The sequence below is a fragment of the Bufo gargarizans genome, chromosome 6 (genome assembly GCF_014858855.1).
Source record: "Bufo gargarizans isolate SCDJY-AF-19 chromosome 6, ASM1485885v1, whole genome shotgun sequence".
NCBI lineage: Eukaryota > Metazoa > Chordata > Amphibia > Anura > Bufonidae > Bufo > Bufo gargarizans.
The window spans coordinates 325,796,959-325,821,118 of NC_058085.1; the positions used below are offsets into that span (position 1 = coordinate 325,796,959).

Consider the following 24,160-nt stretch of genomic DNA (forward strand, 5'->3'; position numbering starts at 1 on the left):
GCACAGCAAACAAGTCGAGAGGCGGCCGGACAAAAACCACAGCGTGCTTTCGTTTTTGTCCAGCCGCCTCCTAAGCATGTTTGCCGTGCTGCAGCCGGACCTCCTGCCCCCCCCCCCCCCCATTATAGTAAATGGTGGGCTAGCGTTAACACGGATCCGGCAGGCTATTCCCCCGCCGGACCCTGCTACCGCAAGTGTGAAAGTAGCCTTATCCCAGTTTGATTAATGGCAGATGTTGGGGACAGCCAGGTTCTCTCTCTATATACCGGTATATCTTTTTGTAGAACCTACTGCCTACTAAAAGCTATGGTTCTAAGGGTACTTTCACATTTGCGGCAGCGGATCTGCCTGCCGGATCCGGCAATCCAGTCGCAAACTGATGGCATTTGTCAGATGGATGCGGATCCGTCTTACAAATGCATTGAAATACCGGATCCGTCTCTCTGGTGTCATCCGGAAAAAACGGATCCGGTATTAATTATTGCATATTTTGCATTTTTAAAGGTCTGCGCATGCCGGATCCGTTTTGCCGGAACACTTAATGCCCTGTCCGGCACTAATACACTTCAATGTAATCTCATGCTGGATCCGGCAAGTGATCAGTATTTTTGGCCGGAGAGAAAACTGCAGCATGCTGCGGTATTTTCTCCGTCCAAAAAACGTAAGAGGGACTGAACTGATGCATCCTGAACGGATCGCTCTCCATTCAGAATGCATTTGGATAAAACTGATCAGTTCTTTTCCGGTATAGAGCCCCTAGGACAGAACTCTATGCCGGAAGAAAAGAAAAACGCTAGTGTGAAAGTACCCTGATATACAGCAGAACAGGAGCAGAAAATTACATGATTTCTTTCTTGTCTGATATTTTGGGTACAAACAAGTCAGAGTCAGCATTAGCTGAAAATACTGACGTAACTAGGACCACCGAGAGCCACGGTGCAAAACTGCCAACGTGTCCACCACAAATAACGTCCAGTGTCTGTCTGTTCTTTTAGATGGTACTATCAGTACACATCAGAGCGGGACTCCAGATACTTCACTGGGCGGGGACCGCGGCTCGGTGCCAGATGTCTGCACTTTCTACACTCATCAAAGTCACTACAAATGATGTCCAATGTGGTGTCAGTTTAGGCCTGGGCTACGCTGCGACTTTTCATAGCGTGACTGATTGATATTAACTATAGAATGACGGCTGCGGCCCACAAGATCGCATTAAACTGAACACATTCATTTGGACTGCAGCTATAGTGGTTTTCTGAGACTTTAATACTGATGACTTATCTTCTGGAAAGGTCATCAGTATTTGATCGTGGGGGGCCAACGACCAAGACCCCCGCTGATCAGCTGTTTGAGGAGTCTGCGGCGCTCCTGTGCTCACCAAGCACAGCGCCATCCATTGTATAGTGGCCATGCTTGGTATTGCACATTCACTTCTATGGCGCTGATCTGACCATGTAACCGATGAATGTGCTGTGCTGCTACTGCGAGCTCTTATGCCTTCTCAAACAGCTGACCGGCGGGGGTCCAGGGTATCGGACCCCCCCACCAATCAGATACTGATCACGTATCTGGAGGATAGATGATCAGTATTTAAAGGGGTATTCTCATCTTCCCTTCTTATACTTACCTTCCTTGAGCGCGACGTTCACTTCCTGGATTCTTCTCCTGGCCGGGATCAACTTGTGGGATAACAGGTCGAACTGGATGGACAAATGTCTTTTTTCGGCCTTATGTACTATGTTACTATGTTAATGATCACTGTTAAATCTCTTAATGATTTGACAGTGATCATTTTTCTAAATACATTTTATTACCTAAGTCCCCTCTTACCTGATGTTGTCTTTGGTCTCCCCTGGTTACAGCCACCTCTCCTGTCGGATCCCGCCGGGCCGGGCTTGCGCAGCAGACTGAAGATTTTATCTCCCGGCCGCGCCGCGCAATGTCCTGAACGCGCACGCCGCCACGCATGCGCCATGGTGACTTATTCCTGACCTGTATAGTACAGAGCTGGCGTGCGCGTTCGCGGCTCTGTACTATACTGGCCAGGAAGAAGTCATCATGGCGCATGGGCGGCGGCGTGCGCGTTCAGGACATTTAGCGGCCCGGACGGGAGAGAATCTTCAGTCTGCTGCGCAAGCCCGGCCCGGCGGGATCCGACAGGAGAGGTGGCCGTAACCAGGGGAGACCAAAGACAACATCAGGTAAGAGGGGACTTCTTTTCTAAAAATTAGGTAATAAAATGTATTTAGAAAAATGATCACTGTCAAATCATTAACAGATTTAACAGTGATCATTAACATAGTACATAAGGCCGAAAAAAGACATTTGTCCATCCAGTTCGGCCTGTCATCCTGCAAGTTGATCCAGAGGAAGGCAAAAAAACCCTGTGAGGTAGAAGCCAATTTTCCTCACTTTAGGGGAATAAAAATTCCTTCCCGACTCCAATCAGGCAATTAGACTAACTCCCTGGATCAATGACCCCTCTCTAGTAGCTATAGCCTGTAATATTATTACACTCCAGAAATACATCCAGGCCCCTCTTGAATTCCTTTATTGTACTCACCATCACCACCTCCTCAGGCAGAGAGTTCCATAGTCTCACTGCTCTTACCGTAAAGAATCCTCTTCTATGTTTGTGTACAAACCTTCTTTCCTCCAGACGCAGAGGATGTCCCCTCGTCACAGTCGCAGTACTGGGGATAAATATATGACAGGAGAGATCTCTGTACTGACCCCTGATATATTTATACATAGTTATTAGATCTCCCCTCAGTCGTCTTTTTTCTAAAGTTAATAACCCTAATGTTGATAATCTTTCTGGGTACTGTAGTCTCCCCATTCCAGTTATTACTTTAGTTGCCCTCCTCTGAACCCTCTCCAGCTCTGCTATGTTTGCCTTGTTTACAGGAGCCCAGAACTGTACACAGTACTCCATGTGTGGTCTGACTAATGATTTGTAAAGTGGTAGGACTATGTTTTTATCACGGGCATCTATGCCCCTTCTGATGCAACCCATTATCTTATTGGCCTTGGCAGCAGCTGCCTGACACTGGTTTTTGCAGCTTATTTTGCTGTTTATTAAAATTCCTAGGTCCTTTTCCATGTCAGTGTTACCGAGTGTTTTACTATTTAGTATGTACGGGTGACTTGCATTATTCCTCCCCATGTGCATAACCTTACATTTGTCAGTGTTAAACCTCATCTGCCCAAGCCTCCAATCTATCCAGATCCCTCAGTAGTAGTATACTGTCCTCTGTGGTATATATACAGTATACGGTCCTCTGTAGTATATATACGGGCCTCTGTAGTATATATACAGTATACTGTCCTCTACAGTGTAAATTACTTTACACGGTGTCATCTGCGAAAATTGATACTTTACTGTGCAAGCCTTCTACAAGATCATTAATACATATATTGAAGAGAATAGGGCCCAATACTGACCCCTGAGGTACCCCACTAGTGACAGTGACCCAATCTGAGTGTGTACCGTTAATAACCACCCTCTGTTTTCTATCACTGAGCCAGTTACTTACCCACTTACAGACGTTTTCTCCCAGTCCGAGCATTCTCATTTTATATACTAACCTTTTATGTGGAACAGTGTCAAATGCTTTGGAGAAGTCCAGATACACGACATCCATTGATTCGCCGCTGTCAAGTCTAGAACTTACCTCCTCATAGAAACTGATTAAATTTGTTTGACATGACCGATCCCTCACGAAGCCATGCTGATATGGCGTTATTTGCTTATTTCCGTTGAGATACTCTAACATAGCATCTCTCAGAAAACCTTCAAACAGTTTACCCACAACAGATGTTAAACTTACCGGCCTATAGTTTCCGGGCTCTGTTTTTGGACCCTTTTTGAATATTGGCACCACATTTGCCATGCGCCAATCCTGTGGGACATTCCCTGTCAGTATAGAGTCCTGCAAATATCAGAAATAAGGGTCTGGCTATGACATTACTTAATTCCCTTAGGATACGGGGGTGTATGCTATTAAGATGAGAATACCCCTTTAAGTCTGAGAAAAGCCCTTTAAAATCAACCAAAAAGTAGCAGTGTAGACCAGGCCGAAGGCAACACGATGACTTGTGTCGTGTAACATTTCATGTCATTTGTTTAGATGGTGTTGCAATGCGACATTCTGTAACTGTGACCCAACAGTTGCAAAAAAAAACATTTTTTTTTCGCAACTGTCACGTCACAGCGGCAGCATGTCGCAGTGCGACACCATTAAAATACATTACATGAAATGTCACACCACAAATGCCGCCATGTAGCTGCACCCTTTTGTCACACGACCTGTTGTGTCGTCATGTAGCTCTAGCCTAAAAAAGGGCAGGAAGAAATAGAAGCGTTCTTGATTCGTTGCCGCCATTTTTCAAATAAAATAAAACATTTTTATGAATGTACAGGGAAATATGACGCCTCCAGAGGTGTATGGGCCGTCCGCTGCACACCGCTGGTTTTATAGAGAGTCATTTTCTGTCGGATTTTCTGCTTCTGGGCTGAGTTTGGGGCCACATATGACAGAATTATGGAACAATACCGAATCCAAATCAGTATGTAATCTGGAACTATTGTGTGGTCCGTAATGCACACAGTCATATATATGGAGCTTTAACGGGGTTCCCAGGACTCCTATATTGATGACTAGAGATGAGTGAATTTCATATTTTGAAACTCGTTCACGCTTCGTTTGGTGGTAAAAGCAGAATTGCGTTATGGCTTCCGTTACCACCGACCATAACGCAATACTATGACGGAATGCCTTTAGAGACATTCCGTTATTCATTCCGTCATAATAGAAGTCTATGGGCTGCATAACGGATCCGTCCCTTTTCCGTTATCCAGGGGAGTCCTCTCCTGATCCTGAGTCCTCTCCTGCATAACGGAAACGGGACGGATCCGTTTTGCAGCCCATAGACTTCTATTATGACGGAATGAATAACGGAATGCCTCTAAAGGCATTCCGTCATAGGATTGCGTTACGGTCCTGTGGTGACGGAATCCATAACGCAATTCTGCTTTTACCACCAAACGAAGCGTGAACGAATTTCATAACATGAAATTCACTCATCTCTAGTCATCAATATCAGATCGGCGGGGGTGTTTGAAGAGAAGGCGCTGCGCCGTGCCAGCGCTGCCTCCTCTTGTTTACCTGCTCGCCGTCACATCAGCTATGGTGAGCAGGTGTAATAGGAGCGATACGTACCATTGAAACGAATGGGACGGTCAGGTGTAATTACACCTGCTCACCACTGCAGAGGCGACGGCGAGAAGGTAAACAGTGAAGAGGAGGCAGCGCTGGCACGGCAGCGCGCCTTCTCTTCATACAGCTGATCGGCAGGGGTGCCGGGTGTCGGACCCCCACCAATCTGATAATGATGACCTATTCCGAGCATAGGTCATCAATAAAAATAACTTGGACAACCCCTTTAAGGGTCCATTCACACTTCCGCAACTGTTTTGCGCTCCGCAAAACACAGACACCGGCCATGTGCGTTCTGCATTTTGCGGACCGCACATGGCCGGCCCTATGATAGAAATGCCTATTCTTGTCCATGTTTACGGACATCTATAGGACATGCTCTATTATTTTGTGGGGCCACGGAACGGAAGTGCAGACCGGATGCGGACCCATTATGCGGACGTGTGAATGGACCCTAAGGCTACATGCACACAACCGTTGTGTGTATTGCTGTCCGCAAAACACGGATAGTGGCGTCCGTGTGCGTTCCTGCAATTTGCGGAACGGCACGAACAGGGTTTAATATAACTGCCTATTCTTGTCCGCAAAACGGACAAGAATAGAACAGGTTATATTTTTTTTGCGGACCACGGAACGGAGCAACGGATGCGTACAGCGCTACTTTTAAAGGGCTATTCTGGTTATAGACCGTTCTGTGGATGGAGGATGAATATCGCTGGTATATACTGGTCACGAGGACACAGGCCCCCCCCCCTCTGTACCCTCTGTAATGGATGGAGCGTCTGGTCGGAAAAGTGTCATTGATGCGTTATTGTACTGATGTGGTCGCGTTTCCTTGCCGGTACCGCACTGCTGACTTTATTTGGTGCATGTTGTTTTTAGCACCCGCCGCCTGCGGTTTTCACTCCAGTTCGGGTCGCTTTTCTGGTTGTTGTAGTGCAGCACGGCTGCGGGGGCGGTTCTGGGGCTCGGGGCACTGACGTATCCGGTGACGTCACGCGCCTATAGAAAGCGTCTGCTCTCTGCGCAGTCCTCAGAGTTGGAACTTTGCCTCCGGTCCCTGAGTACAGGGCTCTACGCGTGCGCACTGCGTTTCTGGTTTCTGTTAGCTGTCTGTGGACAGGAAAAGAAGGTGAGTGACGGGGAGCGGGGCAGTGCGGGCACGGGGCTCGGGGGCCCGGGTACAGCGGGCTCTTATAGGGTCTGTGGCCGTCATTACTGCGGGGGCGACGTGTCCTTTACTTGTAGAGGCCGGGCATGATCCATCAGGACTGAGTGCAGCTGCACAGCAGATACCGGACTGCAGGCTCCTATACAATGGATGGGAGCTGCAGAGATGTGTGCAGAGCACTGTGCATGTCGTACATACACGGATGCATCGGGCAGTGTACCAGCTACATACGTCACACATGGTCATACGTGATGTGCCAGAGCGGGAAACTGTCAGTGAGCAGGGAGGGAGCTGGAAACTGTCAGTGAGCAGGGAGGGAGCTGGAAACTGTCAGTGAGCAGGGAGGGAGCTGGAAACTGTCAGTGAGCAGGGAGGGAGCTGGAAACTGTCGGGGAGCAGGGAGGGAGCTGGAAACTGTCGGGGAGCAGGGACGGAGCTGGAAACTGTCAGGGAGCAGGGACGGAGCTGGAAACTGTCAGTGAGCAGGGAGGGAGCTGGAAACTGTCGGGGAGCAGGGAGGGAGCTGGAAACTGTCGGGGAGCAGGGACGGAGCTGGAAACTGTCAGTGAGCAGGGAGGGAGCTGGAAACTGTCGGGGAGCAGGGACGGAGCTGGAAACTGTCAGGGAGCAGGGACGGAGCTGGAAACTGTCAGGGAGCAGGGACGGAGCTGGAAACTGTCAGGGAGCAGGGACGGAGCTGGAAACTGTCAGGGAGCAGGGACGGAGCTGGAAACTGTCAGGGAGCAGGGACGGAGCTGGAAACTGTCAGGGAGCAGGGACGGAGCTGGAAACTGTCAGGGAGCAGGGACGGAGCTGGAAACTGTCAGGGAGCAGGGACGGAGCTGGAAACTGTCAGGGAGCAGGGACGGAGCTGGAAACTGTCAGGGAGCAGGGACGGAGCTGGAAACTGTCAGGGAGCAGGGACGGAGCTGGAAACTGTCAGGGAGCAGGGACGGAGCTGGAAACTGTCAGGGAGCAGGGACGGAGCTGGAAACTGTCAGGGAGCAGGGACGGAGCTGGAAACTGTCAGGGAGCAGGGACGGAGCTGGAAACTGTCAGGGAGCAGGGACGGAGCTGGAAACTGTCAGGGAGCAGGGACGGAGCTGGAAACTGTCAGGGAGCAGGGACGGAGCTGGAAACTGTCAGGGAGCAGGGACGGAGCTGGAAACTGTCAGGGAGCAGGGACGGAGCTGGAAACTGTCAGGGAGCAGGGACGGAGCTGGAAACTGTCAGGGAGCAGGGACGGAGCTGGAAACTGTCAGGGAGCAGGGACGGAGCTGGAAACTGTCAGGGAGCAGGGACGGAGCTGGAAACTGTCAGGGAGCAGGGACGGAGCTGGAAACTGTCAGGGAGCAGGGACGGAGCTGGAAACTGTCAGGGAGCAGGGACGGAGCTGGAAACTGTCAGGGAGCAGGGACGGAGCTGGAAACTGTCAGGGAGCAGGGACGGAGCTGGAAACTGTCAGGGAGCAGGGACGGAGCTGGAAACTGTCAGGGAGCAGGGACGGAGCTGGAAACTGTCAGGGAGCAGGGACGGAGCTGGAAACTGTCAGGGAGCAGGGACGGAGCGGGAAACTGTCAGGGAGCAGGGACGGAGCGGGAAACTGTCAGGGAGCAGGGACGGAGCGGGAAACTGTCAGGGAGCAGGGACGGAGCGGGAAACTGTCAGGGAGCAGGGACGGAGCGGGAAACTGTCAGGGAGCAGGGACGGAGCGGGAAACTGTCAGGGAGCAGGGATCGAGCTGTCAGTCAGCAGGGTGATGAGAGTGCAAAGTAATAGTAAGTTCTCCCAAGTATACGGGGAGAAGTGCGCCGCTGGCACCAGTATACGGGGAGAAGTGCGCCGCTGGCACCAGTGTCTACGGGGGGGGGGGGGGGGGGGCGTACGCCGCTGGCACCCATTTGCCGAGAAATAAATAGTTGCAGAGCACTAACCAAATCGGCACTGTGTGAATATGGCCAAACAAAGTGTTTATCAGAATCTTAGGCTCCTCCTGGCATGTACCTTCGTACTCTCCGATTTACAAATAGTGAGCCCCTGGAGTAGGTAAGGATTGTCACCAGGGCAAGTACTCGCAAAGCTGGTAACAGAGCACACACACTGGTGTCTTGGCCCTGGTATATACCTGTATGTTATACGGGACGCGGTGACGTATACGCGTGTATGAGGCGGGACGCGGTGACGTATACACGTGTATGAGGCGGGACGCGGTGACGTATACACGTGTATGAGGCGGGACGCGGTGACGTATACACGTGTATGAGGCGGGACGCGGTGACGTATACACACAGGGTGGATTTGATTTAAATCACTAGTCAGTAAGGCTTGATATAAATCATAGTTTTCTACATAAAGACTCATTCTTGCTGGTATAACTTATAATGTGCAAGTAGATGAAGATTTTTAGAATAACAAGTTTTCATATTAGTTTGATTACGGGTTGATTCTGCTTCATAGGTTTGTAGAAGTTAGGATTAAAGGGAACCTGTCACCGGGATTTTGTGTATAGAGCTGAGGACATGGGTTGCTAGATGGCCGCTATACCCAGTCCCCATAGCTCTGTGTGCTTTTATTGTGTAAGAAAAAAAAAAAAAAAAAGATTTGATACATATGCAAATTAACCTGAGAGGAGTCCTGTCCCTGACTCCTCTCACTTACAGGAGTCCATCTCAGGTTAATTTGCATATGTATCAAATCAGATTTTATACACAATAAAAGCACACAGAGCTATGGGGACTGGGTATTGCAGATGTGCTAGCGGCCATCTAGCAGCTCATGTCCTCAGCTCTATACACAAAATCCCGGTGACAGGTTCCCTTTAAGGTATTTTTCTCAACTCTGTTCAGGTCATAACATTTTTGCTGTGAAGAAGAGGCATGTGATCTCTGCTGAGTCAAATTCAGTTTTGAGAACTGCAAAAGTAAACCAAGCATCTGTGATAATATCTTGTAGGCAGAGAAACTGCCCAATAATCTTACAAAAACCTCTGGAAGAGCATGACATTGTGAATGGATTAATGGAATTTATTTACCCAAAAAAATTAAACCTATACAGCCTTATTCTACATAATTAAAAAATGAATCTTTATTTCATGATGTAATAACCTTTGGATGGTAATATATTTTCCTCAAAAAGCATTTTATATTAAAAAAAAAATCCAATTAAAAATCCATTTTTATTTTTTATAAAAATAATAATCATAGATTTTTATCCACCCTGTATACACGTGTATGAGGCGGCACTTGGTGACGTATACACGTGTATGAGGCGGGACGCGGTGACGTATACACGTGTATGAGGCGGGACGCGGTGACGTATACACGTGTATGAGGCGGGACGCGGTGACGTATACACGTGTATGAGGCGGGACGCGGTGACGTATACACGTGTATGAGGCGGGACGCGGTGACGTATACACGTGTATGAGGCGGGACGCGGTGACATGTGCTCACCGAGCGGCATACAGATTAAACAAGTGTTGTTCCCACTGAGGCTTGTACCTTGAGGCTTTTAATTTTAGAGGGAGATGCCCTTTAAATAAACACAGCGAACAAACTTAACCCACGTGTGACGCCTGCTACACGTTATATACAGATGCAAAATCGTGGACGCTGCGCTGGAAAATATACTTCTCACCCTCTGGTATTTAGCTTTATTTGGGGGTGGGGGGGGAGTTGAGTGACAGCCAATATGGCTGCCATTATAGCTTTTCCAGCCTCCTGAATGGCAAGATGCCTAAGGAAAGGGAGAATGACCTTCTGATATCACAGACGAGGAGAGGACAGGCTTGCTGTTCATATAGCTAAGAACTCTGGGTAATGCCGCAGATTGGGCTGTAGCGGCAGCCATATTATCAGTTTCCCAGCTTTCTCAAACATTAAAGGGGATGTTTCGGTTATATCAGGTTATCAGGTCCGACTGCTGGGATCCCCTGCCAATCGCTAAAAGGCGGAGCCCCCAACATGGATGGAGTGGAAGGTCAAGCCTGCGCCCTGCCGCTCCATTCATCTCTATGGGACTTCTAGAAATACTAAAGCACTGTGCTTGGCCCCATACAGATGAATGGAGTGGCGTTGTGCTAGCTTGACTTGCCACTTCTGTAATTTACAGGGGGGTCACAGGGCCCCAGTACTTGTGATCAGTGGGGGTCTTGGACGTCTGACCCATCTACTAGTTGTTCCCTTATCCTGTGGATAGAGAATAACTTGATATAATCAGCATACCCCTTTTAGTGACAGACAAATATTTTTTTAGTAGCGACAGCAATTCATAGTTTAGGGAGTAGATTTCTGGTTACACATGGAATATGATGGCGAACGCTAATTTTTGCGTAAGCCAAAAAACTAATCCACGTCCAGCGCACAATTTCCTGCTTGTCATTCAAATGATTATACAAAATTTCACACAATCGTCTCACCATCTAATATACCTTTTTAGGGTCTATTCAGACAAACGTAAGTGTTTTGCGGTCAACAAATTGCGGATCTGCAAAACATCCGCGCACGGCCAGCCTTATATGGAAATGCCTATTATTGTCCACAGTCGTAGACAAGAATAGGACATGCTCTATATATTTTTTTTTTTTTAATTTTTTTTTTTTTTTGCGGGGCCACAGAACAGAGGAACAGGACAGCACACTGTATGCTGCTTCTGAATGCGATGCGGAGCGGGCCCAGAAATACGGTTGTATGAATGGGTCCTTAGAGGTGATTTTTAATATTAAAAAATCTTATTTTTTTTCTAGAGGATGCCCTTTATTAAAGGGGTAATACCATGAATTTACAACAATTATATATTTATTTTATTTTTTTTTAGCTCACAGGAGGATCATCTTCCCTTTCTGTGGGTGGGCAACAGCTCATTAAGCACCTTCTTCTCCCAGGATGCACCACAGTTAGCTTGAATAACCCCTTACATGGGGCGCCATAGATTCCTATGGTATGTAATGTCACCACAATTTCCTTCTCCCTGGTCTAGAGATATACTGTATTTTTCGGACTATTAGACACACCTAGGTTTTTGAGGGGGAAAAAAAGAAAAATATATATTTTTTCATCACAACTAAGATCAGACCCCCATTCATCATCGGACCCCTATCAGACCTCAGATTAGACCCCCATCTCACATCAGACCCCCCCCCCCCCCTCCCCATCTCTGATCAGACCTCAGATCAGACATTAAAAAAAAATTAAACTGCCACTCAGTCGCTCACGGCTTCCTGGTCTTCTTCTCGCCCGCGCTGCACTGTGACTTGACGTCGCACCACGTCCTGCCGCTGTACGCCATCAGGACGCAGTGCAGAGTGGGGCCCGGAAGAAGACGAGGGAGGGTGAGTAGAGCGCGTCCCTCTACTGGTAATAACTGCTATCCTAGTGGAAGCGGTCATTAGTATTTGGACTACAAGACACATTGCTACTTTTTTCTCCCTTTTGGGGGGAAAAAGGTGCGTCTTATAGTCAGAAAAAAAACAGTAACTATATATTTTTATGAATTTAGAAGTATGGATGAATGAAAGGTGTCTTGGCCACTTCACTATAAGATCACATTGCTAGCACTGAGAGCAGGGAAGCTACTGAGCATGTGAGTCCACTACTGAATAGAGAAGGTGGACCAGACGGATGAACAGCAGGGGGCGCTACCAGAGAAGAAAACGCAGTGTAGCTAAAAATCCAAACAATATTTTTAATGCATGTAAACTGTACCTAACTTAATGCTTTATTGACTGCATGCTTTTTGTAGGACAGCCCTTTAAAGGAGGCCGTAAAGGCCATCCGAGGGCCTCTAATTCCCTGTTTACCACACAGTAATATGTGCGGCTGGTGATGCTGTCGCACAGATGTTTACAGCAGTGAAGCCTCATTATGCTGATGTCAGCGTCCCGGGATAATTGGCTATTTCAGCTTAAAACAGGCAGACTAATTGCGGTCGGTTCCTCCTTTCTCATTTTTACAGCCATTACTGACTTTTTAAGATAGGACTGTGCAGCTTTATGAGGCCATAGTCCTCTGGTGAGATTAACGGCGCTAACCAGTGGCGCCTGTCATTTTATAGTGTAGCACACATTTCGGATGCCTCCTGCCTTCTCATACCTTACCTGTGACAGGAGGCAGGGAGGTGTAAGGCTCCCGCAGCGGCCAGCTGGTGACTGTGGGCAATTACATCCATATAGCAGTGTAATTTAGATGGCGATCTCGGTGTGTTTAACTCTATCTCCGTTCTGTTCCTTCACATCCACGTTGTTCTTCTCCATAGCAGAAGTGCTGGATCGCCACGTAAGTGACCTGAACAGAGCCAGGCAGATCCCATTGACTCTTACCCTAAGTTCACACCTGAGCGTTTTACAGCGCAACACGTGAAAACCAATGCTTCCCTATGGCCCTGGTTCACACTTGAGCGTTTTACAGCGCGTTTGAACGCGCTGTAAAACGCCCAACGCATAAACAAGTTCTTGAGCTTTTTTTGGGGCGTTTGTCGCGCGTTTTGGCCCATAGACTCATTGGACAACACTGCAGTCAACCACACAAACGCGCGTTTACTATTGCAAAAACGCGCAAAGAAACGCGCAGGTGTGAACCCAGGGTAATGGTGTTTGTTCAGTTTAATTTCCTTTCAGTCCAGAAATCTGCAACAGAGTCTCCAACACATCCCGTATCACATTATATTTGGCTTTAATAGTAGCACCCCCCTTCCCCTCCCCCTTGCAAAGTTTGCCACCCAGACTTCTTTGCTTTTACGGTCTTTTCACACTGCGTCTGCACAGTCCTTTTACCGTATGCACCAGGAAAGCTCCCAGCGCATGCGTTAAACAGACACATGGGCTTCCTTTGTTCTTTTGGCCTCCATTCAGTGGTCTACGTTATAACATGGAAAACTATGGTTGACGAATGAGTCCATTGAAGATATGGGCCAGGAGCCTTCTCTGCATGTATAGGCCATTACACACATACCGCCCAATGGCAGATCACAGATTTCTACCGCTTACTGTTTCCCTCCCAGTGACTCCCACCATGACCCAGTTCCCCAGGATACCCCGTGGACTAGGCATATGCCATTTTCGCTCTACACCTTACCCCCAACACAATCAATTTTTTTTTTTCTCCATAGATGGTCTGTATTCATCGAGAGGGAATTTGACTTTACTGCCGCCCAACAGCTTTATCATTGGATTGTACCTACTTATTAACGGTACGGTTAAATGGTCTGACTCATCAGAAAGAAGCAATCACTGGCCAGCCAGGCAGTTGGGCATGTAGTATTGCATGGCGGACCATTCATGGGGTCTCGGGGTCCACCGCTTACAGAGCGGTTGTCCGAGCAGGATCATAAATGAAGTTCTGAGCATTACACCACCTTCTATGGTGTCCATATGCTTTAGGCCTCATGCACACGACCATAAGCTTTTTGTGGTCTGTAAATTGCAGATATGCAAAACGCGGATACTGACCGTGCGTATGCTGCCATTTTCTTTCTCCCTTTCTGTAGAAATGTCCCATCCTGGTCAGAAAAATGGAGAAGAATAGGACATGTTCAATTAATTTTTTTGCTGGACAGTGGCATGTGGACTGTCCACATATTTGCGGCCCCATTGAAATGAATGGGTCCGCATCCGATCCGCTTAAAATGTGAAAATACTGTCGCTGTGCATGAGGCCTAATAGAAGAAGATTCCAGAACTGATATTCCCAGTAGTCATTTTTATCTTTGCGCTGCTGGTATATGAGAAAGGGCTGGTAGCGTAACTAGAATTCATCGGTCCCCAACTCAAAATCAGGACGGGCCGCATTGACAGCAGGCTTATAGACTGGCAGAAAGCCACTAGTGTGGGCCACAGGCCCACCTATCAAGGCCCTGTTGTGGCGACTATGGCTGCACTGGCTGTAGTCATGTCCGCAGGACCTGGACCTCCAAGATTCTACAGTTTGAAGCTTAGATAACATGGTGCACTGTGGTCATCTAAGCGTTTATCTTCTGGAGAAGGTATTGTAAAGAGTAAGGTTTAAGATGTCCTCACTCTGCATCAAGACTCTATGATGCATTAAAGGGGAATCTTTCTGCTACGCCCAGGACAGGAATCTTGTTTATCTGCACGCTAGTCTTTTAGGAACCATTGACCTCCTTCTCGAAAGCACTCGAGGTGCGGCTTGTATCTGTAAGGTAATATTGACTTGTGAAACGGATCTGACCTCCTCTCACTATGTTTAGCTCTGCTGTACCAGCTACCTCTGCTCAGGTGACGGGTCTACTCGTGTCTATTGTAATGTGCAGATAAGATCGGCAGGAGGTGTTATGGCCCATAAAATCATCATGTCCTGTGTGCTGCCTACAAACAACGCAGTGGGGCACATTAACTAAGGCTACTTTCACACTAGCGTTCGGGGCTCCGCTTGTGAGTTCCGTTTGAACGCTCTCACAACAAGCGGCCCCGAACGCATCCGCACTGCCCTAATGCATTCTGAGTGGATGCGGATCCGCTCAGAATGCATCAGTCTGGCAGCGTTTGGCCTCTGCTCCGCTCAGCATTCGGGTGTCCGCCTGGCCGTGCGGAGGCAAACGGATCCGTCCCCATTGACTTACATTGTGTGTCATAACGGATCCATTTGGCTCAGTTTCGTCAGACGGACAACAAAACGCTGCAAGCAGCGTTTTGGTGTCCGCCTCCAGAGCGGAATGGAGACGGAACGGAGGGAAACTGATGAATTCTGGACGGATCCTTTTCCATTCAGAATGCATTAGGGCAAACCGATCCGTTTTGGACCCCTTGTGAGAGCCCTGAACGGATCTCGGAAACGGAAAGCCAAAACTCCAGTGTGAAAGTAGACTAAGTTTATACCAACTATAAGTTGGCGCCAAAACTTTGCTGCAATTTTTTTTTTTTTTACGTACAGAGGTGCCAGTAAACCATGCTCCCTTTTACATGAGGTCACAACCCTTTTTTGATAAGTTGGGCTCTTTTATCTCTTGATTCTAAAAAATGTTAGAAAAGTATTTAAAACCCTAACATGCAGTGTATAGCATGTACGCCAATTCTTTTTGGCACAGTTTGCACCAAAAAACAATGCATTTTCAGTAGTAATTCCACCCCATTGAATCTTGTTCTTCCCCATGCAGCATGCTCTTGTTAGGACTTTTTGAGAGTTTTTATCGTAGTCCTCTCTAAAAATAAATAAAACAAAAATAAGCCTGTGTGAAGTAAGCCGTGAACAGATATTAACAAATCTTTTTATTAGTGTACAAGAAGTCAGATAGGCAAAGTATTCCATATCAAGTCATTGGTTCGTACAAAGTTTGCAAGAACCTACAATCTGACAAAGTATACATGGCATATGACCTAAAGAAATACAAGGCCTCAACAGAGACCTATAACATAGCGTATTTGTAATGGCCTGTAGTAGCTTGGACTATCCTGTAGCCCAACCGCCTAACGACCCATACAAATAAATATCTTAACGTACCATTAGTTAAGATGGATCAGGAGGGTATAGTCGCTCCACAAAACGTACGTGTGCTCAGCTCCGCATACCATGTCCATATCCACCACAGCGTCTAGTTCGACGAAGTGCATACATGACCCTATCGTATATAGAATTGAAAAGATGGGTATAGGAGAGGAGAAAGAAGGTTAACTTGCTTCTGCTAACCCCGCCCGGAATTTCTTCCAAGGCGACCACATTTAAAGAAACTTACTATTGAGTTCTTAGTGCAAGCGTGAATCGCCAAACTTACCTTTGGCTTAGTGCAGCTTTGCATTGGTATTTATGTGAAATATTAGCACCATAAGGCCTCATGCACATGACCGTTGTGTTCCGTTCCGCAAAATGGGGTTCCGTTGTTCCGTGATCCGTTTCCGTGTGTCTTCCTTTTATTTTTGGAGGATCTCCAGACATGACGGAAAGTAAAAAAAAAATCTATGTCAAGTTTGCCATGCAAATGATAAAAAACGGACGCGGAAGACACTCTTGTGTGCCTCAGCGTTTTTTCACGGACCCATTGACTTGAATGGGTCCACGAACCGTTTTCCGTGAAAAAAAAAAAAAAAGGACAGGTTATACTTTTTGGACGGACTGAAATCACGGACGACAAACGGTGCATTAGCCGAGTTTTCAATGGGTCCACAGAAAATCACGAAAAACTGAACAACAGACATGGAATGAAACATTGGTCGAGGCCTAACAGTAATGGGGTACTCCCATCTTAAGGCTACTTTCACACTAGCGTTTTTACTGGATCCGGCAGTAAACGTTTCGGTTACTGATAAATTTAATACAACTGTCTGCATCCGTTATGAACGGATCCAGTTGTATTATTTTTTATTTTTTTTTAAATCTTTATTTGTGTCATTTTCCAATAACAAAACACGCAAAGCACATTCTTGTATATCCACGAAAGCAGCATACCCTTACAAAACATAGACCAAGATCTGTTAAACCAGCAGGATGACTGTGGAGCCCCACTTAAGGTAGCTGGAAGACCTGAATTACATATAAGAGGTAACAGTATATAAAATAGACAATGAGCTAGGGTCGACTAACCCCTCCAATCATGCTGATATCTACTGATACCTTAGATATTATTTATCTAATGAACGTATCTCTTACGTTTGGCCCTGTTCCATAATGATCAAATTGGAATGTGATTTGCAAACAAAAAGAACTACACATACAAATAAACAGAGTTCAGAAATAAATAAATAAAAAGTCAGTCAGGATCTCAACGCACGAGTATATGGTTGTAGCTACTCAAAGTGAACCTCTATTCCAAATGTAGTAATAGGGATGACATTGCCCATATCTTAAACCATATTGAGGAAAATACATATCTGGTGGATCTACACAGCAGCCGAGGCATATTTCTCTTCCATATGTGAAAGCCAAGGTTGCCATATTTTCAAATAGTTACTCCTATTGTTCTTCTCCCACCCCGCCAATTCCTCCATTTGACACAAAAGGTTAATTTTTTCATACCACATGTTCAAAGTGGGGGGGATCTGTTTCTCTCCATTTAATTGGAATGAGAAGTTTTGCAGCAGTAATCATATGTGTGGCTAAGGAAGATTTACTTGGTCTGAATTCCTTCTCAGGAAGCCACAATAGAATCAAGGGGCCTGTAAGTTTAATTTGAGAACAGCACACCTTGTTAATAGCTGATTCAACCTCATGCCAAAAATGTCTCAGACAGTTGTATTATTTTTAACATTGGCAAAACGGCTCTGTCAGGAACTCCATTGAAAATCAGTGGGGGACGGATCTGTTTCCTATTGTGTCAGCAAAAACTGATCCGTCCCTATTGACTTGCATTGTGGGTCATGACGGATCGGTCTTGCTCTGCATCCCAGGACGGAAAGCAAACCACAGCATGCTGCGGTTTGCTCTCCGGTATGAAAGGGAATGCATTTTGGAGCATTCCGTTCAGTTCAGTTTTGTCCCCATTGACAATGAATGGGGACAAAACAGAAGTGTTTTTTTCCGGTATTGAGACCCTATGACGGATTTCAATACCGGCAAAGATAAACGCTAGTGTGAAAGTAGCCTAAAAGGGTTGTCTGACCAATTAAAAAATATATCAAAAAATTCAAGAAAAGGTTCATAATGGTTTAAAAAAGGCCGGCTGCTCCAACCATTCCCGGGTCTCGTGACGGTCTTTTCTTCCTGCTTCCTCATGACACAGGAAATGTGACTGTTCAGCAAATCCCTGATTGAGGGCTCATGCACACAACCATTTTGCAGTCTGTAAATTACAGATGCACAAAACCGGCCGTGTAAATTCTGCATTTTATGGAAGGGGCCATATTAGAACAGTCCTTTCCTTGTCCGTAATGTTTTTGCAGATGGCCCGGATCGGACATACCGCGTGCTGTCCGCATCTTTTGCAGCCACATTGAAGTGAATTGGTTCGCAGCCGACCTTCAAAAAATGCAGATCAGATGCGGACCCAAACCACGGTCTTGTGCATGAGCCTTTAGGCATTTAGCTATTAGAGATCGTCGCCTCTTCATAAGGCCTCATGCACACGACAGTATTTTTTAACGTCCCGCAAAACGTGGTTCCGTTGTACCGTGATCCGTGCCCGTTTTTTCTTCCGTGGGTCTGCCGTGATTTTTGGAGGATCCACGGACATGAAAAATGAAAAAAAATCTAAGTCAAGTTTGCCATTGAAATGATAGGAAAAAACGGACACGGATCACGGACACGGATGACAATCTTGTGTGCATCCGTGATTTTCACGGACCCATTGACTTGAATGGGTCCGTGAACCGTTGGCCGTGAAAAAAATAGGACAGGTCATATTTTTTTTCACGGCCAGGAAACACGGATCACGGACGCGGCTGCCAAACGGTGCAGTTTCCGATTTTTCCACGGACCCATTGAAAGTCAATGGGACCGCAGAAAAACACGTTAAACGGGACAACGGCCACGGATGCACACAACGGTCGTGTGCATGAGGCCTAACTTTGGTGGATCCTCCATCGGCTATGGGGTTTTATTAAGACCGGCATCTAAAACGCTGGTCTTAGTAAATGACCCCCTTTGTCTTCATTTGGCAGCAGAATTTCCATTGCAGATTTGAAGTGGGTTTTATCCCATGTGTTATCCATGGCACAATATGCTGTGGATTTACTTGAAATTTCCTTAAATTTAATCCGTTTTGCTGTCGTTGTAAAACACTGATTTGCTGCACGCAATTTTGCAATGAAAATCCACAGTGTATGTCGCCTGTGTGGACGTACCCTAAGGGCTCATGCACACGAACGTTGTTTTCGTTCGCATCCGATCTGCATTTTTTACAGGTTGGATGCGGATCCATTCACTTCAGTAGGGGCGCAAAAGATATAGACTGCACACCTGTCCACATCGGTTTGTCCGTTTTTTTTTTGGCATCCGCAAAAATATAGAACATGTCTTATTATTGTCCGCATTACAGACAAGGATAGGACAGTTTTATTATAGGCCGGACGTTCCATTCCGGAATGCACACAGCCGGTATCTGTGTTTTGCGGACCACAAAACAGGCTATGGTCGTGTGCATGAGCCCTAAGGCAGTATTGGGCCATATTCCCCTGTCTGTGTCCGTGAATAGGATGTGAGAATAAACACTAAAATCAGTGGATATAAGTGCTGTCTGTGGAGGACCTGCTGGACAGCGCTTCTGTCATTCACAGCTATGTCAGTTAGGCCTCTTTCACATGACTGTATGGCTTTTTCAGTGTTTTGCAGTCCATTTTTCACGGATCCGTTGTTCCATTTATTTTTTTTCCGGCATATACAGTATACTGTAATTGCATAGAAAAAAATTGGTCTGGGCATAAAATTTTCAATAGATGGTTCTGCAAAAAACAGAACGGATACGGAAGACATATGGATGCTTTTCCGTATGTGTTCCGTTTTTTCTTTGCTGATCCATTGACTTTAATAGAGCCATGGAACGTGATTTGCGGGCAATAATAGGACATGTTCTATCTTTCAACGGAAATTCGGAAACTAAATGCATACGGAGTACATTAATTAATTTATATTTTTTTTTGTGGGCGGAACTATTGAAATGAATTGTTCCATATAAGGACCGCAAAAAACGGCCCGTAAACAAAAAAATAAATAAATAAAAAGTTGTGTGAAAGAGGCCTAAGTAAGCCCTTCGTAATGAATCGCCTCTCATTCACACGGCCGAAGTTTTGGTCCGATCTGATCCGTGTTTTTTGCGGATTGGTTGCAGACCCATTCATCTCAATGGGACCACAAAAGATGCGAACAGCACACCCGTAAGTCTGTGCCGCAGCCCCACAACAAAATAGAACATGTCCTATTCTTTTTGCATTTCTGAAGGAGTTAAAAAAAAAATGGCGGCCGCCTCTCGGCCGGTATCTCTGTTCTGCTGATCTGCGATTTGCAGACCGAATAAAGGGAAACGGTGGTGTACAGGAGCCCTTAGGTCTAGGGGAGGATATTAAAGAAGTCATTCGCCATCCCCCGGCACAAAACAACACATCACTTTTTCCTGTTCCCTTTAGGCCTTATCCATAGGACCGTACGTATTTTGCGTTCCGCGATCTGCATTTTGCTGACAAGTATACGAATATCGCACAGATCTGTCGTGTGCTCTCTGCATCCTTATGTGGAATATGTCGGCAAAATGCGGACCACGTGAATGGGTCCAAAAAAGAACACGGTCCGTATTTTTGCGTGTGTGACATGAATGCATATGACAGAGCACCTTTTCATGCCATTGGGCTGGCAAAGTAATTGTACAGTATATCTGATGTCAGTAATTGACACCCATAGAAAGTCCCAGAGTCTCCCAAATCCAAGGGAGTATTTCCAGACATAAGTAGAAGAGATCAGATGTCCCAGAGGATCTCACCATTCGCAGTGTCAGGGTATTACTGTATTGCATATCCAGAGCCACGGACAGCAAACAGCAGCAATACCCAGTGCACCCCCACCGTGTGTCAAAGCGATTCCGTTATTCCCCAGTGGTTTACACGTGGCAGCTGCGGTGTTTAGGCAATGTGATTTGTGACCTTCACTTGTACTATGATCCCACATGGTTTCATTCATCTATGAATTGGCGGACACTCAGCAAATAGACTTTTTTTTTTTAACCATGTGTGTTTAAGGACGGACTTTTACATTAACCTCTCACCCTACTCCTCTTGGTAAATACGCAAGATTCGCAGAAAGGCCCCTTTTATTTTCAGGGATGAGCTTTCAGCGGTCAGGTTTCTCTGAACTAATTGCAAGGGCGACTGTCTGCAGGACGGGAATATGGTATGGAGCGAGGATAAGAGGGAGGTAAGGCTACTTCACACTTGTGTTGATAATTGCGGTATCGAGATCCGGCAGAGGATCTCCATACTGGAATTAAACGTTTTGATTTTGCACATCAGGATGCATCTATTCCGTTAGGATGCGGATGTGTGAAATCAAAACGGATCCATCACTAAATACATTGAAAGTCAATAGGTGATGGATCCGTTTTTTTAAGGCTCGATAAAAAAAAATAAAGTATCTGTTTTCAGTGCTAAATCATATTATTTTTTTTTTTCTGTTTATATGACTGGACACAAAACCGCAGCTTGCAGCAGTTTTGTGTCCAGTCACAAAACTGAATGCTGCTGGAACTGAAGACGTCCTGATGCATCCTGAACGGATCTTTTTCAATTCAGAACGCATAGGGACTAAACAGAGACGTTTTTTCAGGTATTGAGATTCTCTGCTGGATCTCAATACCGGAAAACAACAACGCAAGCGTGAAAGTAGCCTAACAATGGGATTAATACCCTAGAGAGGCTGTAATGCGCTCAGTATGTGTTTGTCATGTCCATATGCTGCTTCTGTAGACTGTGCACATTATTGCAGTATTTTTCATAGATGCACTATATGGATGTATATACACCATATGTGCACATATGCAGGGACTGTACCATGTGGTCCGGTCCCCAAAGTACCAACGTGAGGCACTCCACTGCCTATTTTAGAAATTTTCTTTGGTCAAACTATATGAATATATTATATAGAAACTTTAAAAATAGCCGTTACCTTATACGATATTATCATTAAAGCACTTCTGATAATACAGATGCATAGAGGGGATATCAGAGGGAAAAAAACTAAACATTTGGAGTATTTCACACTATATTATTTTTACTATATCAATGTAGATCCTTTTTTTTTTTTTTTTTTTTTTTTAACTCCCTTTGGCCTCATGCACACGACCGTTGTGTGCATCCGTGGCCGTTGTGCCGTTTTCCGTTTTTTTTCACGGACCCATTGACTTTCAATGGGTCCGTGGAAAAATCGGAAAATGCACCGTTTGGCAGCCGCATCCGTGAGCCGTGTTTCCTGGCCGTGAAAAAAATATGACCTGTCCTATTTTTTTCACGGCCAACGGTTCACGGGCCCATTCAAGTCAATGGGTCCGTGAAAGAACACGGATGCACACAAGATTGGCATCCGTGTCCGTGATCCGTGGCCGTAGGTTTTAGTTTCATACAGACGGATCCGAAGATCCGTCTGCATAAAAGCTTTTTCTGATCTAAGTTTTCACTTCGTGAAAACTCATTTCCGACAGTATATTCTAACACAGAAGCGTTCCCATGGAGATGGGGACGCTTCTAGTTAGAATACACTGCAAACTTTGTACAAGACTGCCCCCTGCTGCCTGGCAGCACCCGATCTCTTACAGGGGGATATGATAGTACAATTAACCCCATCATATCCCCCTGTAAGAGATCAGGGCTGCCAGGCAGCAGGGGGCAGACCCCCCCCCCTTCCCCAGTTTGAATATCATTGTGCGCCCCCCCCCCTCCCCTGTTGTTAACTCGTTGGTGGCCAGTGTGCGCACCCCCCTCCCTCCCTCCCTCTATTGTTTTAATACATTGGGGCCAGTGTGCGCGCCCCCCCCCCCCAACCCCCCCTCCCTCCCTCTATTGTTTTAATACATTGGGGCCAGTGTGCGCACCCCCCCAACCCCCCCCCCCCCCCCTCCCTCCCTCTATTGTAATCATCATCGGTGGCAGCGGAGTAGAAGATTTTCATACTTACCTGCTTCTTGCTGCTGCGATGTCTGCGTCCGGCCGGGAGCTCCTCCTACTGGTAAGTGACAGGTCTGTGCGGCGCATTGCTGTCACTTACCAGTAGGAGGAGCTCCCGGCCGGACGCAGACATCGCAGCAGCAAGAAGCAGGTAAGTATGAAAATCTTCTACTCCGCTGCCACCGATGATGATTACAATAGAGGGAGGGAGGGGGGGGGGGGTTGGGGGGGTGCGCACACTGGCCCCAATGTATTAAAACAATAGAGAGAGGGAGGGAGGGGGGGTTGGGGGGGCGCGCGCACACTGGCCCCAATGTATTAAAACAATAGAGAGAGGGAGGGAGGGGGGGGTTGGGGGGGCGCGCGCACACTGGCCCCAATGTATTAAAACAATAGAGGGAGGGAGGGGGGGGGTTGGGGGGGCGCGCGCGCACACTGGCCCCAATGTATTAAAATAATAGAGGGGGGGTTGGGGGGCGCGCGCACACTGGCCCCAATGTATTAAAACAATAGAGGGAGGGAGGGGGGTGCGCACACTGGCCACCAACGAGTTAACAACAGGGGAGGGGGGGCCCACTGGCCACCAATGAGTTAAAAACAGGGGGGGGGGGTCTGCCCCCTGCTGCCTGGCAGCACCTGCCAGGCAGCAGGGGGCAGTCATGTACACAGTTTTTTTGTATATTCTAACCTGAAGCGTCTCCATCACCATGGGAACGCCTCTGTGTTAGAATATACTGTCGGAAATGAGTTTCACGATGTAGCTCATATCCGACAGTATATTCTAACATAGAGGCGTTCCCATGGTGATGGGGACGCTACAAGTTAAAATATACCATCGGATTGGAGAAAACTCCAATCCGATGGTATAACAGAACTCCAGACTTTACATTGAAAGTCAATGGGGACGGATCCGTTTGAAATGGCACCATATTGTGTCAACATCAAACGGATCCGTCCCCATTGACTTGCATTGTAATTCAGGACGGATCCGTTTGGCTCCGCACGGCCAGGCGGACACCAAAATGACTTTTTTTTCATGTCCGTGGATCCTCCAAAAATCAAGGAAGACCCACGGACGGAAAAACTGTCACGGATCACGGACCCACGGACCCCGTTTTTGCGGGCCGTGAAAAAAAACTGTCGTGTGCATGAGGCCTTAATCTGGAGAACTCTCTTCCCTTTCTGAGGGTGGGCAGAAGCTCATCAAGTGCCTGCAACTCTGCCATGCACTCTGGGGGGGCTCTTG

The 24,160-nt window shown here is 46.9% G+C and overlaps 1 protein-coding gene across 2 annotated transcripts in view; it reads left to right on the forward strand.

The window, feature by feature from the left end:
* The first annotated feature begins 6,247 nt into the window (after positions 1–6,247).
* Positions 6,248–24,160, forward strand: part of NT5C2 (5'-nucleotidase, cytosolic II) — a 107,734-nt gene continuing 89,821 nt past the window's right edge. The window contains exon 1 of one of the 2 annotated variants that reach the window (XM_044297943.1): positions 6,248–6,351. The gene's annotated coding sequence lies outside the window, so the exon portion shown is untranslated. Of the gene's footprint in view, positions 6,352–13,550; positions 13,576–24,160 lie in introns of those variants that run through there. The other variant, XM_044297945.1, reaches the window with a different exon arrangement.